Here is a 4,859-nt window from a genome sequence, read left to right as displayed (position 1 = left end):
CTCGGAGGGTGCTGAGCAGGGCTTGCATGGGACTCAGCCGCTCCTTCCAGCCCCACACCATCTGCCCGCTGGCTGAAGGTGCATGGTCCCCTCAGCACAGAAGGCCATCGGGCTGGTGAAGCAGGACATTCCCCCCAAAAATCCATGCTGGCGTCTCCTGCTTCCTCACTGCTCCTCCCTGCATCTGGAATTGGGCAAAAAATGTCACCTTTCAAGGTACTGAAGCTGTGCCAAAATTCTGTCTTCAAAAGACGTTTAGATTTAGAGCTTAGTGATATGGTTTAGTGGAGGACTTGTTAGTGTTAGGTCAGAGGTTGGACTAGGTGATCTTGGAGGTCTCTTCCAACCTAGATTATTCTGTGATTCTGTGATTCTCTGCGTGTCTTTGGACAGTCAAAAATAGAGAGGATTTCCAGTCTATAAGCAGCAAGAACTGCCCCTGCCCACTTCCATCCAACATGCTCCCCATCATGGTACTGGTGTTGGTAGTGTGGGCCCTGGCTCCACCACAGCTGGGAGTAGCACTTGCATCACTGGGGCAGAGAGAAGGAGAACAAAAACACCAGGAGCACCCAACCCTCCAATACGCCCACGAGCAGGAAAGGATGGGCCAGCACACATGCTGGTGTCCCAGCAGCCAACATTGTTAGCCCCATCCCTTCACCTCCAGAAATCACCTTCAAAAATATCATTAGTGGGATGGGAAATAGTTGGGATTGGGAACTGTTTCTGATATATTGCCATTTTGCTTATCCATTGGTTTATTTATTAAATTATTAAATGTTTGGTGTTCACTTTACAATGTCTCAGCCTACAGTGACTCGTGTGGCAGCACACAGTGTCGTCAACAAGTTGATGTTAATCATACAATTTCTATTTTTTAATTCAGAAAAGGACGTTTTTTAACATAAGCATTGTACCTTTGCATATGTGCAGAGCAAAATGTGCATTAGAAAGTATATTTCTAATGACTACTAGATTTATTTTCACTGGTCCTTTGTGTATAAAGCAGTAAAGACTCCTTTCTAGAATTTGCAGAAGTTACTTGTAAATATTACAGTTCAAACTGCATTTGACTTTTGTAATTATACAGAAGCATCCTTTGTTAAATTCATTGTGAATAACCCTTGTTCCACTCAAATTGTAAATGGCAAAGTTCAAGTGTAGTAGTAGCTCAATAGAGGTTGCATCCTCTCTGAGAACAGTATCCTGTTAAACGCAGTTTATATTTTCCTTGAAGCTACCTGGCATAAAATACACCCTCAAAGGCTTTTCCAGCCAAGTTGCTTTGCTCATGTTGTGAGAAACAATGACAGAGGAAGGCAGAAAATAAATGGGATGCTAGATAGACAGGAAGAAGAGACAAAGATGGAACTGTTCTGATGTGTTCGCATGGGTAGAGCTGCGTGATTACAAGGGCTCAATAACTGCACCCTGACTCCACTAGAAACATGAGGCTTGGGAATGGGTATCCAGCCATTTTAAAAAAAAGGCTAACTTTTTGGGGAACACAATCTGCTGGTTAAAAACCTTCAGAAAGTTAAAAGATGAAAAACCTATGTAAATGTTTCACATGGAAAACCAAAAACAATATTTAAAGTGATAACAAGCACTCTACTAAAGATTTTGAGTGCCTTTTTCAACCAAAGCAAGTCAGAAGTTACTACTAATATTAACAGTATTTAAGTAAATACAATTCCTGTGATCTGTAGTTCTGGGCACCACAGTACAAAAAGGACATTAAACTGTTGGAGAGTGCCCAGAGGAGGGCTACGAAGATGGTGAAGGGCCTAGAGGGGAAGACGTATGAGGAGCAGCTGAGGTCACTTGGCCTGTTCAGCCTGGAAAAGAGGAGGCTGAGGGGAGACCTCATCGCGGTCTACAGCTTCCTCACGAGGGGGAGCGGAGGGGCAGGCGCCGATCTATTCTCCTTAGTGACCAGTGACAGGACCCACGCGAATGGTGTCAAGCTGAGGCAGGGGAGGTTCAGGCTGGACATCAGGAAGAGGTTCTTCACTGAGAGGGTGGTTGCGCACTGGAAGAGGCTCCCCAGGGAAGTAGTCATGGCACCGAGCCTGTCGGAGTCTAAGAAGCGTTTGGACTGTGCACTTAGTCACATGGTCTAAAATTTTGGGTAGACCTGTGTGGAGCCAGGAGTTGGACTTGATGATCCTTATGTGTCACTTCCAACTTGGGATACTCTATGATTCTATGATTCTAAGATTTAGCTTTCTGACACTCCATGTATGCCAAATCATGCCTTTGTTCTCAGTTAGTGAATCTAGGCTGCACTTTTCTGACAGTTAAGTCCCAACACGCACCTGTCAGTCTGCCACACAAGTTTGGGATGTGAGCCTCGTGACTTGAGGTTGTAACATGAGGCTGGGACACAGGCCTGAGACGTGAACCTGTGATGTGAGGCTGGGACTTGAGGCTGGCACATTCAGCTTTGGGCTGCGATGTGAAGCTGTAGTGTTAGGCCAGGAATTAGCAGTGTTCCCCAGGGGTCAAGCCTGGGTCCAGTCCTGTCCAGCCTCTTCATGAATGATCTGGATGATGATGCAGAGTGTGCCCTCAGCAAGTCTGCTGCTGGTCCCAACCTGGGAGGAGATATGGATGCACCTCCGTAGGGCCCTGGGCAGGCTGGAGAAATGTCTTGACAGGAACCTTCTGGAGTTCAAGATGGCGAAACTCGAAGTCCTGCCCCTGGGGAGGAGCAACCAGAGGCACCAGGGTGTGCTGGCGGCACCCTGCTGGACACAGCTCTGCAGGGAAGGGTAAGGGATAGATGTGCTCCTCAGAGCTCAGCTGGAGTTGAGTTGGGCCAGGAATGTGAAGAAGAAGGAGGAGGGCTTCTGCAGCTACATTGGTCAGAAAAGGAAGATTCAAGGAAGCATTACCCTGTCAGATCCCCCCATCCTGATAAAGAAAACAAGGAGAACTTGTGACAACCAACCTGGAGAAGGCTGAGGTATTCAACACTTATTTTTATTATTACTACTACTACTGCTATTATTATTATTATTATTATTATTATTATTATTATAAGCTTTCCCTGAGGAAAGAGTAATTACTCTTCCGTGTGCAGCATTAGGAGAAGGGCTGCCAGCAGGCCGAGGTGATCATTCCCCTCTGCTCAGAAGTGGTGAGGCCACATCTGGAGGACTGGGTCTGGTGCTGGGCACCCCATACTGGGCCATACAGGAGAGAGTCCAGTAAATGGCAGTGAAGCTGGTGGAAGGACTGGAGCATCTGTCCTCTGGGGAGAGCTGGAGGGAGCCATGACTGCCCATTGTGGAGAAGGCCTGCGAGGATCTCGTTGAAGTATATAAATATGTGAAGAGAGGGTGCAAAGGATATGGAGCCAGGCTCTTCTCAGTGGTGCCCAGTGTCTACCTGGCTGCAGGTGGCCCTGCTTGAGTAGGGGGGTTGGAGCAGGTGATTTGCAGAGGTCCCTTCCAACCCCAAGCCCGCTGTGTGTCTGGTGGTTTTGCAGGGACCTGAACCAAAGCGTGGCCATTCAGCCAGGCCCAAGCACCAGGGCAGCTATGAAGGAGGCTGCCAGATGGGCTTGGCCAGCCTGTGGTCTGTGTCTGAGGCTGGACGAGCTCCTGGCTGCTGTCACCATGCCAAAGGGGGGTTACCTGGCCCATGGGTATGTTGAGAGCACAACAGTTAGTTGGCAGGATTCTATAATACACAAGGACACGGAGGCTTTATTTTCTAAAAGCTTGTGTTGATTACACATCAACACAAATCACCACTAACAAGTTTACTGTCATCAAAAAGGTACGCAGATAGATGGAGAGACAGATCAGAAGCTATTACCAGAACACAAGTCTATATTTGTTGTAGATATTAAGAGTATAGCACTAATGAAAAGTTGCAGCACTTAGAAGTGGTAGAAAGCCATTATAGATAGTAATGATCAGTTAACCTGGTGTCCCAGCAAAGCTTCAACCTGTTTATGGAGGGGGAACAACAATCAAAAAATCTGCAACTAATAGAAAGAGGAGCACATGCACCATGGGAAGCTTCTCAGAGGAAGAAGCTCCATTTTGGATAAAAATAAGGCCCTTTTTATATCATAGAGACATAAGAGGGCATAAGACAGCACCACTTCAGGTAACCAACAGATGCTGGTAATTTCTGTCTTCTTCCTGAGGCAGATAATAGGTGATGATATTTCTGATTTTCTTTTCTTTAAATGAAACTTTGTCTCTTATGCTGATTCCTACTTTATCAAACCAATTTTCTCTTTCCCAGAGTATTTTTCAGCTCCCCAGGCGATGAATGGTTCCTCAGTTTCTCATTGTGTCCTCACCAACAGTATCCTCAGGACATCCACGAGGTACATGTGTCCGGCTGCACGTCAAGGATGTACCTGGCTCCCATGCCAAGTTCCCAGGCCAAAGGCTGAGCTCCCAGCCTGGCCCCCAGCCCAGCAGACATTGCTCCTGTCAGAGTAGAGCAGCCATTTCTTGTCAGCATTTTCTCATGGCAGTCCAGGTCACCTCTGTAACTTCTGCCATCAGGGGTGCCCGAAGAACGCTGTGACGTCACCACAGAGTCACTGTCACCCCATGACCTCAGATATGGTGGGCTGCCATAAGTGCCCCGAGTGTCCCGCCTTCATTGAGTCTTGCCAGTGGCCATGTGAAGTGTCCTGTCTTGTTGGCAGCACACAAGACATAGAGCTTCTGCCAGTGGCACCTGAAGGCAGCACTGAAGATGAGGGCTATAAGTGCCCTGAGTGTCCTGCCGGCATCAAGGTCCTGCTGGTGGCACACGAGATGTCTGGGTACCCAGAGCCAGAGCAACCCCTCCTGCAGGGCGGACAAGCAGCTGTGCACCAGGGC

Source organism: Cygnus olor, chromosome 9 (assembly GCF_009769625.2).
Source record: "Cygnus olor isolate bCygOlo1 chromosome 9, bCygOlo1.pri.v2, whole genome shotgun sequence".
Taxonomy (NCBI): domain Eukaryota; kingdom Metazoa; phylum Chordata; class Aves; order Anseriformes; family Anatidae; genus Cygnus; species Cygnus olor.
This window is presented reverse-complemented; position numbering follows the sequence as displayed.